Consider the following 11,276-nt stretch of genomic DNA (forward strand, 5'->3'; position numbering starts at 1 on the left):
ATGTAAAAACCACTACCCTTGAACTGAATTACATAACAGGTCAGAGTCACACGTTTAGAAAACACACTATGGCTGCTTAACGGGAAAGGTGAGGTGCGGTGATGCATAAAACAAGGGTTTCAAATTAGCTCACATAGCGTTCCATAAACCCAATATGTAATAGACAAGACCTACTCCTTGCTCAGTGAACTGGACTCAACACCCCCTATTCACCGCCGAAGAGTATATCTGACTAGTAAGAATCTTAAAACCTATGTATTTATATCTCTCTGTAAGTGAGTGAACTGGGTGAAAAGCGGCATAAACACAGCAGTGAAAAGCAGCTAAACCCCATTATACAAATCAATTATTTTTAAAACCCATGAAACAAAGACAGTGAAAGAGAGAGAAATTCTGACAAAATTCGTTCAGGGGCTGTGATGCAACCTGGATTGACCATATGTAGACCCACAGATGGATGAGACATAAGGGTGGACACTCTTGGGGCAGAGAGGTTTGGTGAGGTTGGGTGAGCAAATGCAGACCCTTTAAAGTAATACTGCGTGGTACCGATCCCATGGGTCCCAAATCTCCAGGTTCAAGGGCATCTTCCTACATCGAAATCATTCATGAGAAACCCAGACGATGGTACACCGTGTGATCGGGAAAGGTTTCTAAAACGCACCTCATTTCTCATCTCCTTGTGCTCCGGTTCGCCATTCCAGCCGCTATACTAGCAATCTCCCTGCTTGGAGAATCAGCACCTTTAACCTCCTGTTCCGTACAGGTTGCAATTTGTCCTGAGGATGAACGGGAATAGGGGGAACCAATGAGAGACTAGCTCTAGGTGTTGGGACAGGCACAGGTCACTCTATTTTCCCGTCAGGAAGAAGAATTAACCATAGGCTCTGCCTGCCGCCAGGAGCCAGAATAGGGCCTGAAGCAATCCTGCGCTTTTGCGGCCAGCTCCCAGGAAAGCGAGTTGAAAAATGGAGCTCAGGGGCACTGCAATTCACAAACCTGCAGAGTTAGAAACGATAACTCTCGTCCACAAATATATTGAGGGAAGGCAACGAAGAGGATTTGAAAGCAAGGCAGAATTGCAAGAGACAGATTTCAGGAGGTAGATTCGAATCGCCTTTAAAGCACAGGAAAAGCGGCAAAACCTCGACAATGATGCCCTTGGCCAAAAAGGGCGTATGCGTTTTTTCCTGAATATATTCAGGAAAAAACGCATACGCCCTTTTTGGCCAACCAAGCAACCTGGAAAGGCAAATCAGCGCTACAAAGAAGTCTCGCTTCCCATCGGTCAAAAGGGCCAGGCTGAATAAAGTGTAAAAACCAGAAATGCAGGACAGGCCATGGAGAAATGGGAGCCTTGCTACGCTGATGGGCGGGATGTAAATTGCCAACAGCCACTCTGGAGAAGTGTACGGTGTGTCCTGAAACATCTAGAAAACGCAGCTTAGAGAGCCTAGGGCACTTCCACTCATGGGCGTATAAATTGGGACAACTAAAAATCAGCAAGACACAGGCACCCCAAAGTTTAGGGCTGTTCTGTTGACAAGAACCTACACTCCGTTACACCTTAAATATCCCAGGAAAGACAAGAATGGATAAAGAAGTTGTGCTCCTTATGTACAATGGAATATCACTCAGCCATGAAATCAACGTCATAAAGCTATTAGCAGCATGATGCGTGGATTTGGGTACGACGATTTTAAGTGAAATAAGTCACACAGAAAAAGACACTTATCATAAGATATCACTTATAGAGGGAATGTAAAAACCGCTACCCTTGAACTGAATTACATAACAGTTCAGAGTCACACGTTTAGAAAACACACTAAGGCTGCTTAACGGGAAAGGTGAGGTGGGGTGATGCATAAAACAAGGGTTTAAAATTAACTCAGATAGCATTCCATAAATCCTATATGTAATAGACAAGACCTACTCCTTGCTCAGTGAACTGGACTCAACACGCCCTATTCACCACCCAAGAATATATCTCACTAGTAAGAATCTTAAAACGTATGTATTTATATCTCTGTGTAAGTGAGTGAAGTGGGTGAAAAGCGGCATAAACACAGCAGTGAAAAGCAGCTAAACCCCATTATACAAATCAATTACTTTTAAAAACCCGTGAAACAACGACAATGAAAGAGAGAGAAATCCTGAGAAAATTCGTTCAGGGGCTGTGATGCAACCTGGATTGACCATATGTAGACCCACAGATGGATGAGACATAAGGGTGGACACTCTTGGGGCTGAGAGGTTTGGTGAGGTTGGGTGAGCAAACGCAGACCCTTTAAAGTAATACTGCGTGGTACCCATCCCATGGGTCCCAAATCTCCAGGTTCAAGGGCATCTTCCTACATCGAAAACATGCATGAGAAACCCAGAAGATGGTACACCGTGTGATCGGGAAAGGTTTCTAAAACACACCTCATTTCTCATCTCCTTGTGCTCCGGTTCGCCATTCCAGCCGCTATACTAGCAATCTGCCGGCTTGGAGAATCAACACCTTTAACCTCCTGTTCCGTACAGGTTGCAATTTGTCCTGAGGATGAACGGGAAGAGGGGGAACCTAAGAGAGTAGCTCTAGGTGTTGGGACAGGCACAGGTCACTCTATTTTCCCATCAGGAAGAAGAATTAACCACAGGCTCAGCCTGCCGCCCGGAGCCAGAATAGGGCCTGAAGCAATCCTGCGCTTTTGCGGCCAGCTCCCAAGAAAACGAGTTGAAAAATGGAGCTCAGGGGCACTGCAATTCACAAACCTGCAGACTTAGAAATGATAACTCTCATCCACATATATATTGAGGGAAGGCAACGAAGAGGATTTGAAAGCAAGGCAGAATTGCAGGAAACAGATTTCAGGAGGTAGATTCGAATCGCCTTTAAAGCACAGGAAAAGCGGCAAAACCTCGACAATGATGCCCTTGGCCAAAAAGGGCGTATGCGTTTTTTCCTGAATATATTCAGGAAAAAACGCATACGCCCTTTTTGGCCAACCAAGCAACCTGGAAAGGCAAATCAGCGCTACAAAGAAGGATCGCTTCCCATCGGTCAAAAGGGCCAGACTGAATAAAGTGTCAAAACCAGAAATGCAGGACAGGCCATGGAGAAATGGGAGCCTTGCTACGCTGATGGGCGGGATGTAAATTGCCAACAGCCACTCTGAAGAAGTGTATGGTGTGTCCTGAAACATCTAAAAAACTCAGCTTAGAGAGCATAGGGCACTTCCACTCATGGGCGTATAAATTGGGAAAACTAAAAATCAGCAAGACACAGGCACCCCAAAGTTTAGGGCTGCTCTGTTGACAAAAACCTCCACTTCGTTACACCTTAAATATCCCAGGAAAGACAAGAATGGATAAAGAAGTTGTGGTCCTTATGTACAATGGAATATCACTCAGCCATGAAATCAACGTCATAAGGCTAGGAGCAGCATGATGAGTGGATTTAGGTACGACGATTCTAAGTGAAATAAGTCACACAGAAAAAGACACTTATCAGAAGATATCACTTATAGAAGGAATGTAAAAACCACTACCCTTGAACTGAATTACATAACAGGTCAGAGTCACACGTTTAGAAAACACACTATGGCTGCTTAACGGGAAAGGTGAGGTGGGGTGATGCATAAAACAAGGGATTTAAATTAGCTCAGATACCATTCCATAAACCCAATATGTAAAAGTCAAGACCTACTCCTTGCTCAGTGAACTGGACTCAACACCCCCTATTCACCGCCGAAGAGTATATCTGACTAGTAAGAATCTTAAAACCTATGTATTTATATCTCTCTGTAAGTGAGTGAACTGGGTGAAAAGCGGCATAAACACAGCAGTGAAAAGCAGCTAAACCCCATTATACAAATCAATTATTTTTAAAACCCATGAAACAAAGACAGTGAAAGAGAGAGAAATTCTGACAAAATTCGTTCAGGGGCTGTGATGCAACCTGGATTGACCATATGTAGACCCACAGATGGATGAGACATAAGGGTGGACACTCTTGGGGCAGAGAGGTTTGGTGAGGTTGGGTGAGCAAATGCAGACCCTTTAAAGTAATACTGCGTGGTACCGATCCCATGGGTCCCAAATCTCCAGGTTCAAGGGCATCTTCCTACATCGAAATCATTCATGAGAAACCCAGACGATGGTACACCGTGTGATCGGGAAAGGTTTCTAAAACGCACCTCATTTCTCATCTCCTTGTGCTCCGGTTCGCCATTCCAGCCGCTATACTAGCAATCTCCCTGCTTGGAGAATCAGCACCTTTAACCTCCTGTTCCGTACAGGTTGCAATTTGTCCTGAGGATGAACGGGAAGAGGGGGAACCAATGAGAGACTAGCTCTAGGTGTTGGGACAGGCACAGGTCACTCCATTTTCCCGTCAGGAAGAAGAATTAACCATAGGCTCTGCCTGCCGCCAGGAGCCAGAATAGGGCCTGAAGCAATCCTGCGCTTTTGCGGCCAGCTCCCAGGAAAGCGAGTTGAAAAATGGAGCTCAGGGGCACTGCAATTCACAAACCTGCAGAGTTAGAAACGATAACTCTCGTCCACAAATATATTGAGGGAAGGCAACGAAGAGGATTTGAAAGCAAGGCAGAATTGCAAGAGACAGATTTCAGGAGGTAGATTCGAATCGCCTTTAAAGCACAGGAAAAGCGGCAAAACCTCGACAATGATGCCCTTGGCCAAAAAGGGCGTATGCGTTTTTTCCTGAATATATTCAGGAAAAAACGCATACGCCCTTTTTGGCCAACCAAGCAACCTGGAAAGGCAAATCAGCGCTACAAAGAAGTCTCGCTTCCCATCGGTCAAAAGGGCCAGGCTGAATAAAGTGTAAAAACCAGAAATGCAGGACAGGCCATGGAGAAATGGGAGCCTTGCTACGCTGATGGGCGGGATGTAAATTGCCAACAGCCACTCTGGAGAAGTGTACGGTGTGTCCTGAAACATCTAGAAAACGCAGCTTAGAGAGCCTAGGGCACTTCCACTCATGGGCGTATAAATTGGGAAAACTAAAAATCAGCAAGACACAGGCACCCCAAAGTTTAGGGCTGCTCTGTTGACAAAAACCTCCACTTCGTTACACCTTAAATATCCCAGGAAAGACAAGAATGGATAAAGAAGTTGTGGTCCTTATGTACAATGGAATATCACTCAGCCATGAAATCAACGTCATAAGGCTAGGAGCAGCATGATGAGTGGATTTAGGTACGACGATTCTAAGTGAAATAAGTCACACAGAAAAAGACACTTATCAGAAGATATCACTTATAGAAGGAATGTAAAAACCACTACCCTTGAACTGAATTACATAACAGGTCAGAGTCACACGTTTAGAAAACACACTATGGCTGCTTAACGGGAAAGGTGAGGTGGGGTGATGCATAAAACAAGGGATTTAAATTAGCTCAGATACCATTCCATAAACCCAATATGTAAAAGTCAAGACCTACTCCTTGCTCAGTGAACTGGACTCAACACCCCCTATTCACCGCCGAAGAGTATATCTGACTAGTAAGAATCTTAAAACCTATGTATTTATATCTCTCTGTAAGTGAGTGAACTGGGTGAAAAGCGGCATAAACACAGCAGTGAAAAGCAGCTAAACCCCATTATACAAATCAATTATTTTTAAAACCCATGAAACAAAGACAGTGAAAGAGAGAGAAATTCTGACAAAATTCGTTCAGGGGCTGTGATGCAACCTGGATTGACCATATCTAGACCCACAGATGGATGAGACATAAGGGTGGACACTCTTGGGGCAGAGAGGTTTGGTGAGGTTGGGTGAGCAAATGCAGACCCTTTAAAGTAATACTGCGTGGTACCGATCCCATGGGTCCCAAATCTCCAGGTTCAAGGGCATCTTCCTACATCGAAATCATTCATGAGAAACCCAGACGATGGTACACCGTGTGATCGGGAAAGGTTTCTAAAACGCACCTCATTTCTCATCTCCTTGTGCTCCGGTTCGCCATTCCAGCCGCTATACTAGCAATCTCCCTGCTTGGAGAATCAGCACCTTTAACCTCCTGTTCCGTACAGGTTGCAATTTGTCCTGAGGATGAACGGGAAGAGGGGGAACCAATGAGAGACTAGCTCTAGGTGTTGGGACAGGCACAGGTCACTCCATTTTCCCGTCAGGAAGAAGAATTAACCATAGGCTCTGCCTGCCGCCAGGAGCCAGAATAGGGCCTGAAGCAATCCTGCGCTTTTGCGGCCAGCTCCCAGGAAAGCGAGTTGAAAAATGGAGCTCAGGGGCACTGCAATTCACAAACCTGCAGAGTTAGAAACGATAACTCTCGTCCACAAATATATTGAGGGAAGGCAACGAAGAGGATTTGAAAGCAAGGCAGAATTGCAAGAGACAGATTTCAGGAGGTAGATTCGAATCGCCTTTAAAGCACAGGAAAAGCGGCAAAACCTCGACAATGATGCCCTTGGCCAAAAAGGGCGTATGCGTTTTTTCCTGAATATATTCAGGAAAAAACGCATACGCCCTTTTTGGCCAACCAAGCAACCTGGAAAGGCAAATCAGCGCTACAAAGAAGTCTCGCTTCCCATCGGTCAAAAGGGCCAGGCTGAATAAAGTGTAAAAACCAGAAATGCAGGACAGGCCATGGAGAAATGGGAGCCTTGCTACGCTGATGGGCGGGATGTAAATTGCCAACAGCCACTCTGGAGAAGTGTACGGTGTGTCCTGAAACATCTAGAAAACGCAGCTTAGAGAGCCTAGGGCACTTCCACTCATGGGCGTATAAATTGGGACAACTAAAAATCAGCAAGACACAGGCACCCCAAAGTTTAGGGCTGCTCTGTTGACAAGAACCTCCACTCCGTTACACCTTAAATATCCCAGGAAAGACAAGAATGGATAAAGAAGTTGTGCTCCTTATGTACAATGGAATATCACTCAGCCATGAAATCAACGTCATAAGGCTATTAGCAGCATGATGCGTGGATTTGGGTACGACGATTCTAAGTGAAATAAGTCACACAGATAAAGACACTTATCATAAGATATCACTTATAGAGGGAATGTAAAAACCGCTACCCTTGAACTGAATTACATAACAGTTCAGAGTCACACGTTTAGAAAACACACTAAGGCTGCTTAACGGGAAAGGTGAGGTGGGGTGATGCATAAAACAAGGGTTTAAAATTAACTCAGATAGCATTCCATAAATCCTATATGTAATAGACAAGACCTACTCCTTGCTCAGTGAACTGGACTCAACACGCCCTATTCACCACCCAAGAATATATCTCACTAGTAAGAATCTTAAAACGTATGTATTTATATCTCTGTGTAAGTGAGTGAAGTGGGTGAAAAGCGGCATAAACACAGCAGTGAAAAGCAGCTAAACCCCATTATACAAATCAATTACTTTTAAAAACCCGTGAAACAACGACAATGAAAGAGAGAGAAATTCTGAGAAAATTCGTTCAGGGGCTGTGATGCAACCTGGAATGACCATATGTAGACCCACAGATGGATGAGACATAAGGGTGGACACTCTTGGGGCTGAGAGGTTTGGTGAGGTTGGGTGAGCAAACGCAGACCCTTTAAAGTAATACTGCGTGGTACCCATCCCATGGGTCCCAAATCTCCAGGTTCAAGGGCATCTTCCTACATCGAAAACATGCATGAGAAACCCAGAAGATGGTACACCGTGTGATCGGGAAAGGTTTCTAAAACACACCTCATTTCTCATCTCCTTGTGCTCCGGTTCGCCATTCCAGCCGCTATACTAGCAATCTGCCGGCTTGGAGAATCAACCCCTTTAACCTCCTGTTCCGTACAGGTTGCAATTTATCCTGAGGATGAACGGGAAGAGGGGGAACCTAAGAGAGTAGCTCTAGGTGTTGGGACAGGCACAGGTCACTCTATTTTCCCATCAGGAAGAAGAATTAACCACAGGCTCAGCCTGCCGCCCGGAGCCAGAATAGGGCCTGAAGCAATCCTGCGCTTTTGCGGCCAGCTCCCAAGAAAGCGAGTTGAAAAATGGAGCTCAGGGGCACTGCAATTCACAAACCTGCAGACTTAGAAATGATAACTCTCATCCACAAATATATTGAGGGAAGGCAACGAAGAGGATTTGAAAGCAAGGCAGAATTGCAGGAAACAGATTTCAGGAGGTAGATTCGAATCGCCTTTAAAGCACAGGAAAAGCGGCAAAACCTCGACAATGATGCCCTTGGCCAAAAAGGGCGTATGCGTTTTTTCCTGAATATATTCAGGAAAAAACGCATACGCCCTTTTTGGCCAACCAAGCAACCTGGAAAGGCAAATCAGCGCTACAAAGAAGGATCGCTTCCCATCGGTCAAAAGGGCCAGACTGAATAAAGTGTCAAAACCAGAAATGCAGGACAGGCCATGGAGAAATGGGAGCCTTGCTACGCTGATGGGCGGGATGTAAATTGCCAACAGCCACTCTGAAGAAGTGTATGGTGTGTCCTGAAACATCTAAAAAACTCAGCTTAGAGAGCATAGGGCACTTCCACTCATGGGCGTATAAATTGGGAAAACTAAAAATCAGCAAGACACAGGCACCCCAAAGTTTAGGGCTGCTCTGTTGACAAAAACCTCCACTTCGTTACACCTTAAATATCCCAGGAAAGACAAGAATGGATAAAGAAGTTGTGGTCCTTATGTACAATGGAATATCACTCAGCCATGAAATCAACGTCATAAGGCTAGGAGCAGCATGATGAGTGGATTTAGGTACGACGATTCTAAGTGAAATAAGTCACACAGAAAAAGACACTTATCAGAAGATATCACTTATAGAAGGAATGTAAAAACCACTACCCTTGAACTGAATTACATAACAGGTCAGAGTCACACGTTTAGAAAACACACTATGGCTGCTTAACGGGAAAGGTGAGGTGGGGTGATGCATAAAACAAGGGATTTAAATTAGCTCAGATACCATTCCATAAACCCAATATGTAAAAGTCAAGACCTACTCCTTGCTCAGTGAACTGGACTCAACACCCCCTATTCACCGCCGAAGAGTATATCTGACTAGTAAGAATCTTAAAACCTATGTATTTATATCTCTCTGTAAGTGAGTGAACTGGGTGAAAAGCGGCATAAACACAGCAGTGAAAAGCAGCTAAACCCCATTATACAAATCAATTATTTTTAAAACCCATGAAACAAAGACAGTGAAAGAGAGAGAAATTCTGACAAAATTCGTTCAGGGGCTGTGATGCAACCTGGATTGACCATATCTAGACCCACAGATGGATGAGACATAAGGGTGGACACTCTTGGGGCAGAGAGGTTTGGTGAGGTTGGGTGAGCAAATGCAGACCCTTTAAAGTAATACTGCGTGGTACCGATCCCATGGGTCCCAAATCTCCAGGTTCAAGGGCATCTTCCTACATCGAAATCATTCATGAGAAACCCAGACGATGGTACACCGTGTGATCGGGAAAGGTTTCTAAAACGCACCTCATTTCTCATCTCCTTGTGCTCCGGTTCGCCATTCCAACCGCTATACTAGCAATCTCCCTGCTTGGAGAATCAGCACCTTTAACCTCCTGTTCCGTACAGGTTGCAATTTGTCCTGAGGATGAACGGGAAGAGGGGGAACCAATGAGAGACTAGCTCTAGGTGTTGGGACAGGCACAGGTCACTCTATTTTCCCGTCAGGAAGAAGAATTAACCATAGGCTCTGCCTGCCGCCAGGAGCCAGAATAGGGCCTGAAGCAATCCTGCGCTTTTGCGGCCAGCTCCCAGGAAAGCGAGTTGAAAAATGGAGCTCAGGGGCACTGCAATTCACAAACCTGCAGAGTTAGAAACGATAACTCTCGTCCACAAATATATTGAGGGAAGGCAACGAAGAGGATTTGAAAGCAAGGCAGAATTGCAAGAGACAGATTTCAGGAGGTAGATTCGAATCGCCTTTAAAGCACAGGAAAAGCGGCAAAACCTCGACAATGATGCCCTTGGCCAAAAAGGGCGTATGCGTTTTTTCCTGAATATATTCAGGAAAAAACGCATACGCCCTTTTTGGCCAACCAAGCAACCTGGAAAGGCAAATCAGCGCTACAAAGAAGTCTCGCTTCCCATCGGTCAAAAGGGCCAGGCTGAATAAAGTGTAAAAACCAGAAATGCAGGACAGGCCATGGAGAAATGGGAGCCTTGCTACGCTGATGGGCGGGATGTAAATTGCCAACAGCCACTCTGGAGAAGTGTACGGTGTGTCCTGAAACATCTAGAAAACGCAGCTTAGAGAGCCTAGGGCACTTCCACTCATGGGCGTATAAATTGGGACAACTAAAAATCAGCAAGACACAGGCACCCCAAAGTTTAGGGCTGCTCTGTTGACAAGAACCTCCACTCCGTTACACCTTAAATATCCCAGGAAAGACAAGAATGGATAAAGAAGTTGTGCTCCTTATGTACAATGGAATATCACTCAGCCATGAAATCAACGTCATAAGGCTATTAGCAGCATGATGCGTGGATTTGGGTACGACGATTCTAAGTGAAATAAGTCACACAGATAAAGACACTTATCATAAGATATCACTTATAGAGGGAATGTAAAAACCGCTACCCTTGAACTGAATTACATAACAGTTCAGAGTCACACGTTTAGAAAACACACTAAGGCTGCTTAACGGGAAAGGTGAGGTGGGGTGATGCATAAAACAAGGGTTTAAAATTAACTCAGATAGCATTCCATAAATCCTATATGTAATAGACAAGACCTACTCCTTGCTCAGTGAACTGGACTCAACACGCCCTATTCACCACCCAAGAATATATCTCACTAGTAAGAATCTTAAAACGTATGTATTTATATCTCTGTGTAAGTGAGTGAAGTGGGTGAAAAGCGGCATAAACACAGCAGTGAAAAGCAGCTAAACCCCATTATACAAATCAATTACTTTTAAAAACCCGTGAAACAACGACAATGAAAGAGAGAGAAATTCTGAGAAAATTCGTTCAGGGGCTGTGATGCAACCTGGAATGACCATATGTAGACCCACAGATGGATGAGACATAAGGGTGGACACTCTTGGGGCTGAGAGGTTTGGTGAGGTTGGGTGAGCAAACGCAGACCCTTTAAAGTAATACTGCGTGGTACCCATCCCATGGGTCCCAAATCTCCAGGTTCAAGGGCATCTTCCTACATCGAAAACATGCATGAGAAACCCAGAAGATGGTACACCGTGTGATCGAGAAAGGTTTCTAAAACACACCTCATTTCTCATCTCCTTGTGCTCCGGTTCGCCATTCCAGCCGCTATACTAGCAATCTG

The sequence above is a fragment of the Balaenoptera borealis genome (genome assembly GCF_965194805.1).
Source record: "Balaenoptera borealis genome assembly, chromosome: 3".
Classification (NCBI taxonomy): Eukaryota; Metazoa; Chordata; class Mammalia; order Artiodactyla; family Balaenopteridae; genus Balaenoptera; species Balaenoptera borealis.